General features: G+C 42.4%; 1 protein-coding gene across 4 annotated transcripts in view; it reads right to left on the bottom strand.

Annotated features, from left to right (window-relative positions):
* DAB1 (DAB adaptor protein 1) overlaps positions 1–22496 on the bottom strand; it is a 413306-nt gene that overhangs the window by 340578 nt on the left and 50232 nt on the right. Inside the window, exon 1 of one of the 4 annotated variants that reach the window (XM_056122172.1) lies at positions 13727–13793. The exons of the other annotated variants lie outside the window; for them this stretch is intronic. The gene's annotated coding sequence lies outside the window, so the exon portion shown is untranslated. Of the gene's footprint in view, positions 1–13726; positions 13794–22496 lie in introns of those variants that run through there. 4 annotated transcript variants of the gene reach the window in all.

Genomic DNA, 22496 nt, shown 5'->3' with positions numbered 1-22496 from the left:
CCTCGGCCCTTTGTTTTGAGAGGAATCCAACTGACTCACTTGTATAAACAATAAAGGTAGTGTCACTGGCCCCCACATAGCCAGCATCATTTTTATGAAGGAAAATTTCATTTATTCTAGGTCTTAGTTCCCATTTACAGCATCTTCTTGGAACTCCTCTAGGAATACCACGCAAAAAGCAGCTCCACTCCTACTGCCTTCCAGAGATTCTTTGTCAAGTCAGAAGAAGAAATAAGTCTCCAGAGAATCACAATGCAGACAGAGATACAGTGGGAGGAAAGAGACCCTGGAAACAGGGAGGGAGGGCTACCCAATCCAGCCCCTCTGGGAAGTGCACCAGGCATTCTGATGTCCCAAGCTCAGGGCAGGGAGATAAGTATTTACCAGCATCAAAGAAGGAAGATGCTGTAACTGGAAACTAAGACCTTAAGTATCTTCTATAGCATGTCCCTAAAGAATGTCCTTTCCCTCAAAACTGTTGGGGGGCTGTAGTGGAAAAGGGTGGTATGCATGTCTTGAATGTGTGAGGTCACAAGTTCGATCTCAAGCACTATGTGGCCCCTCCACTATGGAATCACTCATATCCATTCAACCACACTCATTCCTTCTGAGGAGTCCATTTTGTCCATCAGGCATGGATGCAGAGGGGGCATGCAGTGGCCCTTTGATGGAGTGGCTTCTTTTCAGGACCGGTTATGACTGGTTATGACCAGCTTGAGCTGCCAGGATAGGCTGAGTTGATGAATACAAGTTAATTGTTGAATATTAGAAATATTTGGGATATCTACTTACAATTTTGGGGGTATTTTTCTAACCAGAAATACACTGTAGAATTTTAACTCTTATGTATATCCATTAGCCTCTGGTTTATATGCTTCCCAAGAAACTGATTCCCTGACTGCCACAGTTTTCAAGAATTGAGGAAGAGTTGGAGCGATAGCACAGCAGGTAGGGCATTTGCCTTGCACGCGGCCAACCCAGGTTCGATTCCTCCATCCCTCTCGGAGAGCCCGACAAGCTACCGAGAGTATCCGGCCCGCATGGCAGAGCCTGGCAAGCTCCCCGTGGCATATTCGATATGCCAAAAATAGTAACAACAAGTCTCACAATGTAGACGTTACTGGTACCCGCTCAAGCAAAGTGATGAACAATAGGACACGACAGTACTACAGTGCTACAGAGGGACAGCAATAGATGAGAACTTCCGGCACTATGTCACAGATAGAGAACTGTCTCCATTGCCTTGGCAAATTATGCAAGACTCAAATCGGCCCATGAACAGAACACAGTCTATGCTTCAGAACAGAAAGAGATTAAGTTGGAGACCAGATGAGGAAAGAGACATAAAAACAAGTTCCCATCACAGAATGATATCCCCGCCCCCTCTGTCTCTATGAAGCATCTCTGGGCTTGACTTTCACTAAAACAAAAAAGGAATTCTCAGAGCAGAAACTGGACATGCGGGGAGGCTGTTTCTGCCCTCTGCCTTAAGAACCAGCTGGGACTATTCCCAAAGCCTGTGTTTCTGTAACGGAAAGACTCTTGGAAAGGAACTGAATGGAGTTGCAGCCAGCTGGCAGCATGATGGAAATCGTGGGGTGGTTTATTACTACAGCAAAGGCTCACCAATACATAGGAAAATGAATAGCTCATAGGCTAAGGGGAAGACAAACAGGTCTTACTCAACAATCAGAAAACTGTCATGATAAATATATGCATGAGGTAGTATTGAAGAACTCATAACATATGTAAAGACACCTGTCCCCTATTAGGCAGTTAATCAATGTTTGATTCCTTCACCTTGGACCTTCCAGGAAGATGCTAAATACTCATACTTAAGCAATTACAATGAAAGTCATGCCTCGGCATGAATACACTCATTGCTTCCATATTAAACAACTGCCATCAGAATTAACTGGACATATTCTAGCTTGGCGTTCATACCTAGTCTGAGCAAGAGTTTAAACTATTTGTACCTCAACTTTCTCTTCTGTAAAATAGACAAAGTAATTGAGTACTTATTTAAATCACAGTTATGGTAATTATATTAAATTGATCCATATAAATCCCTTGAAAGAGGGCCAAACACAGTATTTGATTAATAAAAGGAAACAATTTTATTCACTGTTCAGAATTCTAAACTTGCTGTAATAATTAAGAGAATTATTTCTATAGTTTCTCATTACTATAAACCACAAGTCACCAAATCTTATTTTTTGATATTTTGACATTAAATTGATCACCCACACAAAATAGATGAGTATATATAGACACAGGCACACAATAATGTATGCATACACACACACAAGCACACACAATCTTTTTATCTTTACTGTTAGCTTTACTGTCACCATTTTTGAAGACATAATGGTAAAAGTTGTCTTCAATTCTTTTGAAACTTCAGTGACAAGAGACAGTAGTAAAGTAGAAGAACCAAGTGTTGTAGAGTATAGCTGACAAGATAAGTTAATATTTTTCTTTCTTAGGTAAAGACAATTACAGTGAATATCTACTGTAATTTTTCAACTTCAAAATATTTGGCCAGATCATTGAAAGCAATCCACATAAGCCTTTAATAGATTATTGTTCATAAATAAAATGGTGTCATAATTCCTGACATCAAGTGAAAGTTGCATTGGTTTGTCAATTTGAGAAATTTAACATCAAAGCAAGAGGGTGACATGTTGATGAAAGAAACTTTGGACCTTTCCTCCAGACAAATGCATGTCAAGTTTATTGAAGCAATGACTTGTAAATACAATATTTACAACAAGCACAAATAAAGTGCCCAATGACAGATTAGTGGGTCAAGAAATTATGGTGTAGAGACACTTCAGCTCCAAGGAAAGATCAAATCTTGCATTTAACTGCAACTTGGATGGAACTAGATGTCAGGTTAAGAAAAATCTTTTACAGAAGGAAAAAAGACACATACCAAATGATCTCACTCACAAGTGAAACGTAAGTTGTCAAAGCAAGGGGACAGGCAGTGGTCAATGAAAACGTACCTTAAGTCTCTCCCAACAAAACTTACTTTACCAAGCAGGAAGCAGGGGGTAGTAGGGGCGGGCAGGAGAAGTAAATGGAAGGGGGTCTAGAATCAGGTATGAAGGATAATTGCACCCCAATGATCAGTTGGACATGGTAACATTCGATGCCTACAATATAATTACTATTGTAAACACCCCAACAAATTGAATCCAGGATCCCAGCAACACTCTGCTCTGTGTCAGATAATATTCAGGTGATAGGGGAGGGTGAGAAAGGGATACCTAGTAAATATAACTCTCCTCGCAGCGAACTATGGAGGACAGATGACTGAAAAGTTCCTTCCTATAAGTAGGAAGCTTCCAAATCACCCATTGCATGGGAATCTGGTCTGTCAGCAGGGTTCGATTTCCTCACTGCAAAATAGGAGATACAGTGCTTACTCATGGCATCGCTGTAAAAACAGAAATAGATTGACTGATGAAGAGTGCCTGGCACAGTTCTGGGCACCTTGTAAGAACTTAATGTATGCCAGTTCTCCTTCTCTTGGCAGAATCAGGACACTGAAGGTAGAAAGAGGTTCAAACTTGTCCAAGGTCACACAGCCGTCCTTGAGTAGCGAAGTGGGCTGGAATGCCGAGGGGCTGCCGAGGGGCGTGTACAGGGGAAGCAAAGGCTGGCATGAACAAACCAGGACATCTAGAAATAAGAAGTGCTAAAATCAGCTGCTATTTGTTTGTGCTCAGCTGCTCCACAGCACCAGCTGCTCGGCACGTTCAAACATGGCTCAGCAAGGCAAAGAATCACCCCACCCTATATTCATTCCATCAGTCTCCAATCTAATTTTGGTCTTGAGAGTTGGTTTTCTAAAAAGGGGGCCTAAAATCGAACATCCAGTCCTATTTATAGTAAAGGGACATTTCCTACAAAAAGTGCCTTGTAAGGATCCAGATCCTTTTTCCTCAGCAGTTTTTCACCCCCTGGTCCCCACTTTGGGTCGACTTGGATTCCAGTCCTAATTGAAACAGGTCTCAGAGGTGCTCCGTGGCTACAGGGGTAGCACTTATCGACAGGTCCATAGCCACTGGGTTACCAAGACTAGCTTTTCTGGGGCAGGACCCAAGAGAACCCAGTAATGCCCCAACTTCGGATAGACAGAAAATCATCTCAGCAGCACATGCAAAATCTATTTCTAGGAGAGCATACAAGAGTAAGCCCAAATTATATTTCCACAATGATACAGCAAAGGAAATATTTTTGAAAAAAAAAAACAAACTATCAGACTTGTGGTCAGGACACAGTGATGAGTCCAACCAGGAGAAGACCAGGGTGACAACTCCAGGATGCACTGATAGCTGGGGGGCAATGGGAATCTTCCCGCCCTCAGGCTTCAGCTATCAGGTGGAAAAAACAGTGAGGCAGAGTCAGACAGCAGGCAGAAAGGCCAATGAAGACTCTGAAGAGTCTTAGGCTTAAGAAGCAAAGGGATAGAAGGTTTACAGTAACATATTTCATAATAACTAGAATCAACCTGGAAATTGGACCAAATTCACCAGTACTAGGTAGCATGATAACACAGTACAACATAGCAAAGAAAACTAACTATGGTTCTATGTCCCAACACACTATGTATGACCTCTTATAAGCAGGAGAACCAAAACCATCAGAAAAGTCTACCTTATAGATGAGTCTACTATACATGTAAAGTTTGAAGCAAGCAAAATTAAATCAAATTATAAATATCCTTGACTCAGAGCGGCCAAGACTCAGAGACTATAAAATCCAGATCCCGGACGAGAGCAGTGCAGTCTCTGCCCCCGCGCCTCGGTGTTCCTTCCCGGAGTCCCTTGGAGGGGAGCGGGTTGAGCTTTCCTCCCCGCCCCGGCCAGGGCTACGGCAGCCGGAGACCTCCAGGACCAGCCACCACCATGCTGAGACCACTCTCCGCACACCTGAAGGTACTGGCAGAGGGACAAAGCCACGCGGGTTCCGGGGCCGAGACCTCCAAGCCTACTCGAATTGGAGTCGAGCATCTTCCACCCAGATCCTCCAAATTCCAGTAGGCGGGGGTCACACCCACCACCTGGCCCCCTGGCGCCGTGTAATCCCATCAGCGGCCAAGACTCAGAGACTATAAAATCCAGATCTCGACATCTTATTATGACATCTTATTATCTCATTCCTACTTTGGACAAACTTGCAGGCTGTCGAATGTAGCCTGCCCACAGGGCAGAGTCTGGCAAACTCCCCGTGGCCTACCAAATATGCCAAATACCAGTAACAATGATGGGTCTCATTCTCCTAAAGAGCCCTGAATATAATCTCAGGGCTAGGATGAAAGAGACGTTACTGGGGCCTGCTCGAGGCAATCGACAATTAACAGGATGATGAAATGAAAATGAAATGAAAAATAAATATCCTTGACATACCTAAGGAAAGATAAGGAACAGAATGGATAAATATGAAATTTATGCCAGAAGTCTCAGAGAGGGGCCTATTATGGAGGAACTCTGAAGAAACTTCCAGAGACTGGTGACATTCTATTTCATGCCCTGTAGAGTGAGCACCTGAATTTCATTTTATTTCATTAGATTATATACTTCAGGAGCTATAAACTCATCACACACACACACATATTCCACTACACCCCTCAACAGCTTCACTAGACAATTTCATCTTTGTTTTCCTTGAAAACTACAGCTCTAAGCTGTTCAATAAAGAGAAGGTACCACTGTGCAGAGCTCTTGGCCAAATCCATGAGACTTCTAGCAAATAAGGCTTTGGCAAGAAGGTCAAGTATAATTTCCAGGCCTACACTACAAAGAAGGAGTGGATCTCTAAAAAAATGTCAGGTCTTGGTCTTGTTCTCAATTGTAACAAAAATCCATAATTCAAAGTCAGGGGTCAATAATCTGATCCTGAAGTTCAGGCTCCTCCCAGCATGCCTTGCAGAAATTCTGTAGACCAGGAGAGACTTGTATTTATATGCCAATCACAAAAGAGTGAAAAACAGATCAAGTCTACCCAATCGATTCCCTTTTAGATCTGGTTTGCACGTGCTCAGGTAATTTACTTCCCAGTCATCAGTAGAAAAGTGTGCAAAAATATTGAACTATGAAAATTCAGTGGTCTGAGTATAACGTGATCTTCAAATAGGTCCTGTGTTTTGCAGAACCATTTTCTTCCAGGAAGTATGTGCAAATGTGTTTATGCTTTCTTTCTCCCAGCCCCAAATAGCCAAATGGCATTACTTCATCTTCTGATAGCCGTGGATTTTTTAATTCATGTAGTGCTACTGTTTTTCCTGTTTATGAATTTGTCTCCCATCTCGGGAAATTTCAACCCACACATAAACTACACATGTGCTTCCTTCCATTTTTTCCCATTACTCTTAATTAGGTAGTAAAATACAATCCACCTACGTGAACAAGATGGGTAAAAGAAAGTAATAGCTAAATGCATTTTTCATTTCACACATAACGATTTCTAAGCAGAGAGTCAGAAAGTCCCCTGAAGCTACCCATACAGTACTTCCCCGTTGATGGAAGGTTTGGTTGTTTACATCTATCACTGAATTTCAGAGCTGAAAGGGACACCAGGAAGTCACCCCATTATCTAGCACAATAGTTGGCATATGGCAGTGGTTTATTAAATGTTTGAAAAGTAAATAATAATAACTCATAATTAGCATAGCTAACACATATTGAAGAAAGCTTCTCTTATGTTAGATACTCATCTAAGCATTTTGCTTGCATAAGCTTATTTAATATTTACAACAGTCTTGAAATACAGGTATTGTTATCCATCTCACCTTGAAGATAGGAAACAGATTCAAAAGGACAACAGAGCTGCCCAGCATCACCTAGCTAGAGTGATCCAGTATTGGGGTTCAGATTGCTGATTACAGTGTGTGTGTTCTGACAATTTATTTTAGGAGTGGTAGGAATAAATGAAGATGTAGAATGCAAAAATGGCTGTCTAAAGATTAAGTAAAATGATAGTCTGGGAAAAAAGCAAGAGCTTTGGTTTCTGAAAGCCAGTATGCAAGCTTGCTAGTTTGGGGAACTGAACCATTGCCCATGACCCTGCTAGAACTTGGTCATTTTGAGACTGGACACGTCAGGACACTTGTTTCTGCTTCCTCCCCCATCCAAGAAGATAGCCCCATTCACATCAGCTCTCTAGGGAGAACCAAATCCACGAAAACAACAATTGCTCTCCAAATGGCAGCTATGTAAAGAAACTGTGGATACAGCCGAAGAGAAGGGCCACATGGAGGGCTGGCTCCACAGCTCCCGGAGAAAAAACCAGGTTCCAAAAAGAGCCGAGATCATCGGGAAGTCCCAGATGGGGTAGGTGCCGCATCCCGCCTCCCCCAGATGGAACCCCGGTGACCAGAAGCCTCTACAAGCATAGCTCGAGTATGCGGGAACTAGGACTTTTCCTCCAAACTGCCGGGACTACGGCTCCCAGGTAACCTCTGATTCTGGAAGTCACGCCCACAGCTCGCCCCCCAGCGCCATCTTTACAGCATACAGCCGAAGAGAAGGGCCACATGGAGGGATGGCTCCACAGCTGCTGGAGAAAAAACCAGGTTCCAAAAAGAGCTGAGATCATCAGAAAGTCCCAGATGGGGTAGGTGCCGCATCCCGCCTCCCCCAGATCTCTATATACAAAGTAATCAATGGGAAGTAAATCACCCAATGTTTCTCCCTGAAAATCTGAGTTAAGTTTGGAGCACGGCCACAGCCCCAGAAACACAAGGACTTAATGCAGAACCCAGCAGCTTGGAGCAGAAAAGTGAAGGACTATGCGTTAATCCAGGCCATCATGTCTGCCCGGAGGGGAAAGGGTGTTGCCCCATTCGCCTTCTCTTCTCTGGAAAGAAGGATGGTGGCCACATGGGAGCCTTGTGGACAGCAGGTATGAGCCGGGGGTGGGGGGGCGACTAAAACCTCATGGGAAGGGGGGCGTTCCGGTCCGTCCTTCACGCCCTACCGAGGCCACCAGTTGCCCCCCACGAGCGGCTCTCCAGCATGGCCACGACTCCAGAGCACAGAAACCAATTTCTTAATTATTTGACTTTCAGTAGAAATACTTCCAGGGTTAATAAGTAAAATAGCAGAAATCGAAAACCAACATTTAATTCTTGTACCCAGCTGTAGAAAGCAAATCACTTCACAATGCTTTTTCAGCATGTCTGATTTTGGGGGGGGGGGTAAACTCTAAATAATAGTGGTGAATCTTTTATTGAAATAATGAATCTAATCAAAGCAGATACAGTGTTAACCAGAATTCATCTGGAGGGGTGGGGGGGTGGCGTTTTATTGGGGTTCTTCATGGTAAAAAATAAGTATTGGTAAAGGGAAATGTGTTTGATATTTGCATGACTGAGACCTAAACCTGAAAGCTTTGTAACTTTTCCCACAGTGATTCAATAAATAAATAAATTTTAAAAAAAACTTACAAACAAGCAAAAATTTAAAAAAAAAACATCAGAAATGTGAGGCATATAGACAGACTGGAGATACAGAGAACAGTTCAAAAAGTACTATGGATCTCAGATAAAGAAGGGAGCACAAAATAAAGGGTGTTGGGAGGATCCTTCCGGGATGGGAGAAGCATGGTGAAAGTAGACTATAAACCAAACGTGATTGCCACTCAATGCCCCTTTTGTAAATCACAAAACACCCAAAAGGAGAGAGAGAACAAAAGGGAATGCCCTGCCACAGAGGCAGGGTGGAATGGGGGGGATTGGGGGTAGGAGGGATACCGGGACCCATGGCGGTGGGAAATGGACACTGGTGGAGGGATGGGTATTTGATCATTGTATAATTGAAACCCAAGCACCAAAATTTGTAAGTCTACAACTGCACCTAATGGTGTTTCACTAATAAAACGTTAAAAAAAGAAAAAAAAAACTGTGAAAGTCTAAGCTTATCATGCTAGACACTTGGCCTCTCTTTGAACATGTGTAAGCTTCTCAGGAGGCACTTTCAAGCATCACAACCCAGACTCAGCAAAAGGCTTATTTTGGGGGCAAGTAAAAAAAGAAGTCACAAATCAAGGTAGGGAACTGATGAGTGGGGATTGAAAGGATGCAGCTCGAGATTCTGAGAAAATGAATGTTTTGTCTTATTGTGAAGTCAGAAAAAGCCCCAAAAGACTTGAATTGAAGGGACAGTCACTAAGAGTTGATAGTTAAAACTGGATGTATGACTGAAACATAATCACAAAAGTTTGTAAATCTCACGGTTTGTATCTCATGGTAATTCATTAAAAAATAAATAAATAAATCTGTATTTAAAAACCTGGATGCTGGAGTTTCATCCAAGACTACCTTTACTCTTGCTGGCAGCAAGTCGGGCAAACACTATGACAAATTCAGTAACAAACTTTTTGAGGATTTATCACGTAGTGACACTCAGCAAAAGTTCAGTTGATGGAGAAAAACACAGCACACACTGAAGCAAGGACAGGAAGGAAACCCAACCCTCCCTCTGAGGTTGGTGCCACATGGTATCAAGATGAGATCAATTTGAGACGCACTGAGAAAAGAAAATTAGAAACCATTAATACTTTTCTTCCACATGACAAAACACTTGATATTATTAATAAATATTTTCCCTTTTCATCTTTACCCATCTACCACAAGGACAAAATTAGGGACTATGAAAATTTAAAATGTAAACAGGCACTGGCTTCATGGCCCCAAATGGTATCTGAACAAAAGGACACAAGGACAATTGCTATAAACATGTATTGAATCCTTAGAACAAACTTGTTCTTCCACAGGTATTACTGACTTGAAACTCAGGCTCTGGATTTGGACTTGAGAGGAAGTCAAGGTTCTTCTCTGAATGGATTAAGATCCTCCTCAGCAATGTGTGGTCCTCTCATGCATATGGTCAGATTGAATATCCCAAAATTTTGCATAGGACCAGAAATCAGGAATTCAAGACTAAGTATATGTAAGCTGAACCAAGCTAAGTGTCACTATAGATCACCTTCTTTATACAGAAGGAGTCCAAGAACATTGAATAATTCAATCCAGACCATCAGGATGAGAAGCCTTGGAGGGGAGCTATAGAATCAAGCACTGTGTTCTTAATTCCAGGACACAAAGCTAACTCTCTCTCTCTCCAGAGCTGCTTCTCAGTTCAGATTTTCCTCTCATCTCCTGCAAAGAACAATATTCTTCCTGCAAAGACCCTGACATCTCAACCTCAATTCAACAGGAACTATCAACCACAGCTCCCACTTCTATCACCACCTCAGTCCTCAAACCCTATTCCCCTGCCTTGATGCAAAGCCCACATGTCTACCTGCTCATAAGGTCCACGCCACCAGAATGTGAGTTCCTTGAGAGCATAAAGCACATCCTGATGAAGGCTGGGTCTTTCCTAACACCAGGTAGCCACAATGAAAATATCAACCAATGAATGAATGCAAGAGAGCAACAGGAGAGTTTGAGATAACAAGTTACAGTTACAGGTTCCAGAGAAAAGGAATCTAAACAGACAGATCAATAATATTTAAAGTTGTAGTTTTGTTAAGTCACTAGCTTCAAATAAATAAATAGATAAATAAGTAAATCCAAATGCCCAACTTCCCTTCTCTGGACTTCTGTTTACTCACAAAGTAAAAGAAAATGGTTGTAGTTGATTATTTCTAAGTTGTCACTATTAAGGTTGATTGTTTTAGCAACCTTGGAAAACCACTGTCTATGTGCACAAGAGAATCTAAATCTAATTTTATTTTTGGACTGGGGGTACAGAGAAAGAAAGGGAAAGGGCAGGAGTGGGAAGAGAAAGAGGAGGAAGAGGAAGAGAAGGAGGAAGAGAAAGATGAAGAGGGGAGAGGGAGGATAGTAATGGAGAAATTAATTTAAAGGAAAGACAAAACCAAAAATCAGTGACCTTGGATAAGCCATTTAATCATACAGTGATTTCCAGTTTCCTCATCTGTAAAAGGTTGGAGCAAGTCGTTTCTACCATATTTTCTAATGTTAACTGAAGTGCCTTTTAATTCAACTTTTCTTCTTCAGCCTTGAGTCCTGACCCAGAAATCCAATGTACCTTGTAAATGTTTTTTTATAGTCCTCTTAAAATTCAGACCATTGTCGTGGTCAAAGCCCAGAGAATGAATTTAAATCTAAAGTTTAAAAAGTGATTTCCAACACCTTCCAATAACACTCAACTTTTTGTGCCACTTCAGCATAAATCTTGAGAAGGGCTGTTCCCTCAGACTCTTTTTATGATTTTAAATGCAGGCCTCCAAAATATAGCCATCACCATAAGATTGGCCGTGGCTCTGGCGAGCCAGCCAGGGCATGTCTGGGAATGAATAAGCAGCCATGAATTACTCACACAACTTTGATTATATTGATACACACACACACACACACACACACACACACACATCCTCCCCACTGCCAGTATAGATTTCAAAGGATCCAATAGCTAGCTCTCCTTTGACCAAGACTCCTGAGGCATCCCGGGTGAAGGTCAAGGGGATGAAATAAAGAGAACTCTCCAGGTACCCCTTTATACAGTGCCCCATACCCAACACATAACTACTTTAATCACCCCAAAATTTCATCTCTCATGGTATATTTCAGGGGATGTTGTATTTTTTCATTATTCCCATGTATCTTGAGTGCCAGATATTCATTGCACCAACATTATATACATGTTATGTGACCATTTTTAAAAACACCATAGAAGTAAAAACTATAGAACATGCTCTGTGAAGTTTTTTATGGAAGCATACGAATATGTGCATTACACATATGTACATGCATACATAACTATCATAAGAGCACACGTCTATGGGAGCTCAACACACTTTTAGAGACTAGCCATTGTCTCTTGATTCATTAAGCCACTATGTCTGGGGACCTGTATAGCTGGCAGTCCCAGGCCGCTGGGCTAAAGAAGACTCCTGCTCTCAGAATCCCATTCTAAAGGAACAGCCAATATGTTAACAGGTATCAGTAACACTGGGGTTCACGTTTGCCTCCTGTTATTTGGTTTTAGGTTTTTTGTTTGTTTATTAGTTTTTCTTTTCAGGATTTCGGGTTACCCCCAACAGTGATCAGGAGTTACGCCTGACTTAGTGCTCAGGATTGTTCTTGGTGATGTTCAGCCTGTGGTGCTGAGGATCAAATTAAGCCTCCTGCACAAATAGCCCACACTCAGCCTAGTGAGCCTTCCCCCAGGCTCTTCATCTGACTGAATTTAAGCTCAGAGATTCGCTTCACTTTGCTTTAAGTCGGTGTCAGGGTCTTAATTGCATATCAGCTTAGTAAAACCACTCCACGGTTCTTTTTCACCCCAGGAGACAGTGTCTGACAACATCCTTTGTTTTGGGGGGCTTTTTTGTTTGGTTGGTTGGTTTTGGTTGTTGTCAAAACTTTTTTGAGGAGGTTCCACCAACTACTGAGAAGAAGTCAGGCTAACCTCCTCCAAGGCTACAAAAAATGATGTCAGTGAGATAATATAGCCGGTAGGGCATCTCCTTTGCAAGTGGCCAACCCAGGTTCAATACTCGGAACTACATATGATCTCCTGAGCCCAGTTGGAGTGATCCTTCAGCACTAAGCCAGGAGTAAGCCAGGTATGTCCCCAACCAAACAACCAAACGCCCCACCTCCCACGCCCAAAAAATCCCAATGGTAGTAGGATAAAGAACTTTTGATGAAGGGGAGTTTAGTCATTCTATGAGTTTTAGGGTTAAACCTTTAGAGTTAATGATGTTTATAGAATTAGAAATGGTAGGAGAAAAACCTGAGGTAATTAATGCTTTGTACTCTTCACCCAAAAATCTCAGAATCAAAGGAAAACTATTTAAGGGGCCCAGAGATAGAAATAGCGCATAAGCCTAGCATGCATCAGGTCTGCATTGAATTCCTGGCACCACATCATCCCTGAACATTACCAGTTGCAGCCCTGGAAACTCCCAGCACCACTGGGTGTGGCCCAAGGTATTTCCAGCACTGTAGGACCTGAACAGCATCGCATCCATGGGCTCTTGCAGTTCTGTTAGCCTCAAATTGTTATTTGGACCCCTAAACAGCATCCCTCCACCCCGCCAACCTCCGCTGAAAAAAGAAAGAAAAATTCTTCAGTTGCATAGGCTTGGAAATAATGCACACACGAATGTTTGCCTTTTCCAATTCTGAGAGCAAATTCAGGGACACTCCCAACCATGACAATTTCTTTATATCTGTCTAAAAACAGTATGTGTAAGAGCTCTCAGTTCACAAGGGGGAGTGCAGGGATGGCGTCAGCCTTTGGTTGTCCTCCATGTGAAGCCCATGGTACAAAGCCTTACATCTCCCAGTTATAAGAAAAACTTATCTCCAGACAGGCATATGGACCCTGAGGCCTGATTCAAAATTTGAGGGAGTCTGTACCTCGGGCTTCAGACAATCAATATTCCAATTTGGAATTCAGCTCATTGATGCAGGCATATTCGGATCCACACATAAAGGGCCCGCTTGTGACTGAGGCCTAACTCATATTTATAATATAATCACCTAATAAAAACGGTAACGACCTCGGGCTGACTTGACACAGCATGCTTTCACATAAGCACCATAAAATGATTTCACAGAACTTGCCTGCAAGAAAGTACATCCAAATTCCTGCGTTTCCTATCCAGGACTGAAGAGCTCAGACGGAAATAGCATTTTGCTTGCAGAGCACCCACATACATAGTAGATATAGTACATTACCTTGTAATGATATGATGTGTGCTCAGAATCTCTTCCTGCTTGTACATGTGACCTTTAAAATGAATATATCATATAGCTGCTGGCCCATCCTCTTTACCAGCACAAGATCATCTCTTCCCCCTTACCAGTCTATCTTAAAGAAATAAATCAAGAGGCGTGCTCACAGGCAAGCTGAACAGAAGCAGCATACCCCTCCACCCCTCCAGGTTCAGTCTGTTTTATGGAAAATAACAGAGAATAAAGCACAACCGTGACAAGTACAAAATGGGGAGGAGTGGTGTAGAGAGATCTCAACCATCCAAAGTTTACTTCCGTCCCCATATTGGAGATGGTCTACTTTTATCATCTGCGAGCTATTGTTTCCACATCTGAAAATTACTCCCTAAATCTATTAACCAAAGTGGATGGAAAGAAATCAGCAGTTACAAATTCTGATCCAAGTGGAAAAAATCAGGGAGGGTGGCTCCCCTCACCACTGGCATTGGCATGAACATATTTCAAGAACATAATAGCTAGGTTCTTATAAAATTCAAGTTCATATTTTCCCACTGCAAATTACATATCTATGGCACCACTCCGAAATGCATATCAGAAGACACTTAAAGGATTATTAAAAAAGAATTGGATATAATTTTTTCAGCCTTATTTCAGACCTCTCCAGGAAGCATATCCCAAAGGAACAAAAGAAATATGTGCATTTTCTTAAAGACAGTTAAATTCTTGATTGCAAAGTCTTTTCTATGCACACCCAGAGAGAACAGTTCCTCTGCTGAAATTTATGTGTTGCTGCTATAGGCATACTAAGTCTACCTATGGCAAGTTAAAATACACGGACACAAACTAAAAGCTTTAACAGCAAACATGTGTTGAATAAATGAACAAATGGGTTATAGCATGACTGCAGTTAAGCTAAATATTTTGGCCAGAAGTAGACAAAAATAATCAAAAAGTTCTATGCATTGTAAAGCATTTTTTCTGACAGGAGCCTTTCTAATTTAAATCATGGAGTAGAACAATATTTTGCAATTTTAACCCCTTATTCACTAACAAATTGGGGGTACAAAAACCTTTATCAATTTCCTTTAAACTACTCTAGTAAAGCATTATTTATGTCTTTTTTTTTAGTGGGATGCCACATCTGATGATGCTCAAGGCTTATTCATGACTATTCCCAGAGATCATTCCTAACAGGGTCGCTGTCTATATGAGGTGCCAGGGATTAAACCCAGGCAGCCCCTGCAAGGCAAGTGCCCTACCTGCTATACTGTTGCTCAGGCCCCTTATTAATTTTTTTTTGTAGGAGTGAATGATCTTATAAGCTATTACCATTCTGTTAATATTTAACATTAAAAATAAAATTATCCCAGTAAATCACCTTTGTAATTACACTGAGTGATTAAGCATTGGTTGCATTATTTGGTAATAAAGAGTTTAAGTTACAGAGTGATTTGACCTCTGACCCCAGTGGTTACTTCCTCCTGCCCCCAATCCTCTCCCCTTAACATACATACTTTGGCCCTCTATTCTCACACAAGGCAACTTGACCCTGCCCAGAGGCTCCTTGAATTTTGGTTGCATTGCATACACAACAGCTGGGTCACATACTCCTCATCCCACCACAAGAAAAAATGATGTCACAGCTTTGATTTGATCTGTGAATAGGTATTTGTTAATGAAGATGAAATGGGCAACCAATGCCTGGGGCCTTTGCTCATCCCAGACTACAGCTGAAATCCACCTTTCAAAGTCAGAGGATGTAAGATAGTTCAAGAGATACAACCCTGCGATCAGAGAGTAGGTAAGATGCTTGCCTTGCATGTGGCTGACCCAGGTTCTATCTCTATCACTGCACATGTTTCCCCGGTACCACTAGAAATGATCTCTGAACACAGAGTAGGAGTAATCCCTGAGCACCACCTGGCGTGTCCCCCAAAAGAAACAAACAAAAATAGAGTTAGAGTCTTGCCTGGCATGTGAAGGCCCTGAGTTCAATCCCCTAATTTCCAGCCCGGCACCAAATGGCTCCCTAAGCACCACAATTGGAGTCGCCTTGGTTCCCTCCACATTGCCAAAGGGGGTCCTATAATTATTATTTTTGTTATTTAAATCTGGAATGCTAAAACTCTACTGAAACTGTCCTAATGCTCAGCATCCTATTTTTTAGTAGTTGGTCTGCAGTGACCTTCACCTTGCCCCAGATCACAGGCTGCCACCTAGTTTTGGAGACACTGAAACAGACTTCAATGCAGGAAAGTAGACAGAGAATGGGGCTAAAAAGCACTGCCTTACAACACAGAGGCCGAGACCCTCTCTCACTCCCACTCCTCAGAGCAGAGCTGCAAAATGCCCGACTATGCACTCAGGGGTGGGTTCATAAGATCTGAAGTTGACCTTGATCTTGGGCTCCGAATGACTATCACAAGGAGAAATATAAACCTCCCAGTCCAGGGGGGTTACTATGGCACCCCAATAGGTTGTGCCAACTAGAGTTGGACTCCAGTCCCATCTCTGCTGCTTCTTGGCCCCACGCCCTGCAGTGAGGATGTCAGCCCAGTTTCTGGCACCCTAGAGTGAAACAAATAATGGTGCTATTGCAAACATTCATTGAACTCCTATGGGTCAAACCCTTAGCTCTAAGAACTTGTCTCCGAGAAGGCTTAGCCTTGGTGGGGGATAGCAGTGTAGAGACAGGCACCTGCTTGATGAATGAAGCATGTTCTAACAAGGGACAGTGAGAGCAGCTGCTGTAACCTCTGCCATCATCTCAGCACACAGTTCAGTGACACAGTATACAAATGGCTATAGTCTGCTGAAGGTATGAAAAAAGGCTTAATCCTCCCCCCATGTTTGTTTTGTTTTATCTTTCTTTTGTGTTTGTGACACATCTAGAAATGCTCAGGGTTGACTCATGGTTCTGCACTCAAGAATCACTTCTGGTAGTGCTCAGAGGATGATAAGGGGTGCCAAGGATCAAATCCAGGTCAGCCATGTGCAAGGCAAGCACCCTATCCATTGAACTATCACTCCAGCCCATCCTTTCCACATGATTAAAATCTAGTACAGGACCTGGCAAGAGTAGGTATTTGATAAAATTTTTCTTACTCATGGATTCACTCTTCACTGTAACAACATTTTGCACATTCCTGTGCTTTGCATTCCATTAAACTTCCTAGGATAGAAAGAGGAACTGACACAATCTTCAGACTTGAAAGACTTCATAATAGCAGGATACTGACCCTAATATGCCAGGGGAGCAGATTTACAGGAGTCTGAAAAAAGGACTGGGGATATATTCCAAATAATACCATGATGATCTACAAAGTCCAATGACGCTTTCATTGAGACTTCATAGCCCTTTTCTGTTTGGGTTTGGTCTGGGGATTACACCTGGCAGTGTTTGGGGGCCACTCAAGGTTGGGGACTGAACTCAGACTTTCCACTTGCAAAACATGCTCTTCAGCTCACTGAGCACTCTCTCTTGGTCTCCATGGTCTTGACTTCCATGAACCTTATTGCTTAAAAATTCTCCCCAAACCACTTGCTATCCAGTACTAACTCTGAAAAACTACAGTTGTGAGGCTGAAAACTACAGCCTGTGTTGGAACGCTTTTTTTCAGACCTGGATTTTTCTCATCTGTTTTCATTTTCTTTTCCCCATGACTATCTCACTGGGCAGGGAATTGGTTCAATCTGTACCTGGTCTCGCACACTATTAGGCACTATCCCAGCCAAACTGGTGTGGCCTAGTGCAATATTTCCTATAATTCCCTAGCTTATAAAGATTAGGGCCTTCCCATAATATATAAGAAAAATTCCACACTCAGAACCAGGGAGCCCTAAGTACAGGAGTTCCAGGTATAAGCCTCAGCACAGCATTATCCCCTGAGTACTGCCTAAAATGGTCCCAAACAATAACAGAAAAGAAAACAATAGTGTATCCTTTGTTTCACTTTCTATTTCTCCAACAGTATTAAAAATGCAAAGATGTAAGCTCTGTGCATACAAGAATATCTGCTTATGCACTATGCATCCTAGTGCCCACAACATTCTCTGGCCATCCTGGGTGCTCTGTGTTTGTTCACTCAACTGCTTGCAGACATGGCTGGCTCTAGTTCTTCTGTGTTTTCTGGGAAGGAATGGCTTTGTAACTCCCATACCTAGCAAAGTGCCGAGCGCACAGTCAGTGCTTAATAAATGAGTGGATGAATGGTTGGATGGGTAGAGAAATAGAAAACTGTCCTAAGATAAAGAGACTCATCAAAACACAAAGCCTACTCAGAAATTACCGCCATCAACTCATTTCACTAAGGGAAAAGACAGAGCACTATCTGGCTTAATGGTTCTTTTCAACCAAATTTCCCTTGTTAAACACACATACGCATGCATGCATGCACGCACACAGAACCTCAATGAATTATGTTAAGTACACTTGAAAGACATGAATTTGATTATGGAATCTGACAGAATGTGTTAAAAGGCAGAGAGTATGGATAAGCAGTCTATTGGCATAAAGAAGTGTTTCTCAAAGGTGATCTCGGGTCTCTCCCTACATCAAATTCATCTGAGGGGCTTATTAAAAATAAAGATAGCTGAGCTGTGCTCCTTGTCTACACAATTAGAATCATCAGGGAAAGGCACCTAAAAATTGACAACTTGATAAACCTCGCAGGTGATTCAGACCCACATAAAAATTGAAAATCATCAGGCACAAGGATAAAGCCTTCAACCCCCAGCTCTGTCCAGGGGAAGTCTAAAAGTTTGGTGGGGGTGTGAAAGTCTGAGATAGGGAATTGCCAGTAAGCCAAGCAGAGACCATCTCCATACATTCCTCTCCTATCCCCTGGTCAAACGGAATCCAAATGGAAGGTGTTAGGGTTGATGCTATTTTACCCAAGAAACTGCTATCTAACAGGTTCACTGAAACTGAGGGGACAGCATCAAAGAGGAGACCCTTGGGAGAGTTTGTTAAAGGGGTCCTTTGCCACAGAAAGTTACAGGAAACAGTGCAGTATTGTGGGCTGAGGCCCAACACACCTTGTTTCCTTCAACCCTACCCACACCCCTGGCTGGAAAGAACAGGAGAAAGGAGTTGTCATCAACTCCTAGAGAGGTTTGTCCTCCAGACTGAGTACAGGTCTTTTTCCAGGTTAATAATCTGCGGGTCATACTTGGGTTTCTGCGAGGCAACAGCAAGCAGCAACACCACAGGATCCAATAACTTACATGAGATAGTCAACACTTTGTCAGAAAATAAACTTCCTGTTATATGATTTTGCTCAATAACTGTTCTGAGTATGCAAAGGGTAGGCTTGGCTAAGCTATGATATTTATTAGGCTAGGCATATTAAATCTTTTAATAAAATTTAGAAGATTCACTTATCAGTGCCTAGCACTCTAATTCAGCAGAGGAGGAGCTGTACTTTAAAATAAACTAATAATCTGAGCTTGAAATGAGTGGATCATGCTCACATTGTCTCTTGCCCACTTTTTCGTAATATACCATAGCTGTATTCTCATGAAAATAATTATACAAATTAAACTGATAAAGAGATTTATGAAGGGAGCTATTTTATTGAACTGATTTATTGATTGATTTTATTGATCTATTCTATTGATTGATTTTATTGATCCCATACCTCTGGGGTGGAGGTATGGGAGAGCTGCAAAGACTGTAGTGATTCTGAAGTTAGGAAGATAGGAAATGGACTCCCCAACTTTACTGGTGCCCCTCAGTGACCTCCTGGTCAAATCAGGGGAAGTAGAGGACAGTCATGCATAGGGATCAGGCCTATCAGCCTCAGGGTAGGGGGGAGGCAACACCCAGATTGGCAAACATGATAATGGCCCCAAATTCGCATTTCTATTGTGATAATTCGACACTGGCATTCTGCCAGTGCAGCCTTTCAACCAAAGGGAACCTGTCTCCAGATAACTAGCAACTGGAAGGATCCTTCTGGCCCCCAGAGTCCAAGGGTAATTTTGCAAAGCAACAAACACAGTCAATACACTATCTTGTTCTGATGATGAAGGAATCAGTGAGGAATGAGCGGCACTTCAGAGTTGAAGACAGACTAATATACTGTGACAGGTGGGTTTCTTCCTCAACTAAAGAACAGGGTGATGAAAGCTACCAGATCTGCCTACCAAGGTATGTGTCCCCTAATTATCACATGGGATATGGGTATTAAGAGTTTTTGTGAAATCGCCAAGCCCTGTAAATCCTAAGTTCTAATTGGCCCACTAAGTACAGTGCAGATGTGTGAGTGTGTGCACTCAGAGACTGGAACCACCAAGTTTGTTTTCATACTTGAATGATCTGTGCCCAAATCAATGGCAAACCACAACAGATGCTTTTATGTGAGTTTTCTGCTTTTGAGCAAAGCATTAGGGAGAAAGCAGAGTCACTGGGATGTTCAGAATTTGGCAATAAAGCCCTGAACGCTCCAGTGAAGTAGAAGTGGGGTAGGAACATATGCTTAGCAGCTTTTTTGTGAACCCCAAGGAGCACATGAGGATGTCCTGGCTCACGGAAATGGTGTTGCTTCAGGTAGCTTTTCACCCAAGGTTAGCTTTCCTTTTAAGGGAATTGATGATGGGGAATGAAGCTCAGGAAGAAAGGTACAACGCCTGGCAGCTGGAAAGCTCCTCTCCACCACCTCCAGGAACAGTGAACCTGAGGTGAGGGGACCAGCCTAGAGTTTCCCAAACTGTAAAGTGGGTGTTCCCATGGTACTCTTTTGCAGGGTCTCAGAGCTTAGCAGGAGGTAAGAAGAAGAGGGCCAGGAAGACTGTTCCAAATCCCTTTCCCAGTTTTCACCAATTTCACATGATGGAACTGCTGGAAGAACCACTTTTTAAAACAGCCCTCATGACTAAAAATAAAAACAAACTAACAAAAGTGAAAAAATAACATAAAAGACTAAGCAAAGTCAGAGAGGAGAAGGTCAAATATCAGATGATCTCACTCATCTTGGGACCAGAGCCAAAAGAAGAGAACGGATAGTAATGGATGATGATAGACTTTTGGCCTTGAATTACAAAACTGAGATTGCTAAGCAATGGAAGGGGATGAGGGAGACTAGAGGTCACACCAGGGCACTGGTGGAAGTTCCGGAGCACTTGTGTGGTGGGGAGGTAACTGTACATAAAGACCATAAATATAGATACAATTGTAATCATATTATCTAAACTACAACAGTAATTTTTACAGACCTCTGTGTTTCCTTAAAAGGTAACACAGGGTGGCTGGAGTGATAGCACAGCAGATAGGGCGTTTGCCTTGCACGCAGCCGACCCGGATTCAATTCCCAGCATCCCATATGGTTTCCTGAGCACCGCCAGGAGTAATTCCTGAGTGCATGAGCCAGGAGTAAACCCTGTGCATTGCCAGGTCTGACCCAAAAAAGCAAAAAAAAAAAAAAACAAGGGGGGGGGGGGTAACACAGGGTCATTTTCTGTGCTCAAATTACATCCTATTGTCCACAGAGCTGTGAAACCAGGCATCTTGGTTCAAGTTTTCCTTCCAGTTCTAGTGCACAAAACAACAGACGGAATGAAGCATCAAAGCAAAACTCAGCTGCTCAGGGTGAAATGAGTGTGTGACACACAGGCAGAGTATTATGGATGTTGTGAACATTTGTTACGATAAAGGTAGACTGGTCTTCTTTTCTCTGCTTTCGCAATATTTTTATCACTGCATTATTGGCAAATGCATTTTGGTTTGAAACAGACCAGCCTGGCCCCATTATTCAACCAAGTTGGTGCCCTGGTGTAACAGACCATGCTGTTTGCTTGTTCACTGGCTAGAACCACAGCCTCCCTAAGTTATGCAAATGAAGCGATTCAGTCACTGCACTCATTGAGCAAATGCTCATCTCCAGGTGACACAGAGAACATGACTTACTGCCCTCAACTTGCTACAGAAAAGAAAAATTGAGGCACAGGGGAAAAAAAGCCTTCGTGGTGAAGGTCAAGAACCTTCCTTCTGGGCTGGAGAGATAGTTCTGTGGGGAGGGCGTTTTCTTTGCACAAGTTAAGCCTGGGGTTTGATCCCTGGCACTATGCATGGACCTCTGAGCAGCCCAGCCGCAATAGTGATCCTGGAGTATTGCCAGGTGTCGCCCAAAGCAAAAACAAAGAATCAAAAACCAAGCACTTGCTTTCATACTCAACTTCTCATCAATGATGTGATTTTTGGCAAATTATTTCAACAATCTCTAGTCCCCATTTTCCATTTGCTGGCTAGGAGGAGTGACATGAGTTCATATGAAAATTCATAAAAATTTCTCAAAGAAACAACTGCCTATGGTGTGAAACAGACCAGTCTCCCCATTTTATTGCCTCTTATGTTTCATGTTTTTTTATGTTCTTTCTCAAGAATATAATATGAAATAAGAATGCTACAAAGTTTCAACGTTTTCATTCAACCCCACAACATCTCTATGAAGCTGGTGTTATTATTTACACCACTGCACAGTTAAGGGAATTGAGACTTAGAAAACTTAATGAAGAGTAAGACATGCTAAACTCAATATTGCTAGGTTTCAGTTTTCCTCAAAGTTACTATAAAGCAGCTAGTCCTGGGGTCAGAGAGACGGTACTGAGATGAAAGCACAGGCCCTGAATGCAGTTAAACCTAGTCAGAGCCCTGGCACCACATAATTCCTTCAAGTATGCCAGAGTGCAGCCCAGGAGGCCCTGAGCACTGCTGAGAAGTCTATAATAATAATAATCCCTGTCATTTCAGGGCCTGACCAATACCTTAGGCATC

Source organism: Sorex fumeus, unplaced genomic scaffold (assembly GCF_029834395.1).
Source record: "Sorex fumeus unplaced genomic scaffold, SorFum_2.1 ptg000045l, whole genome shotgun sequence".
Lineage (NCBI taxonomy): Eukaryota > Metazoa > Chordata > Mammalia > Eulipotyphla > Soricidae > Sorex > Sorex fumeus.
This window is presented reverse-complemented; position numbering and strand designations above follow the sequence as displayed.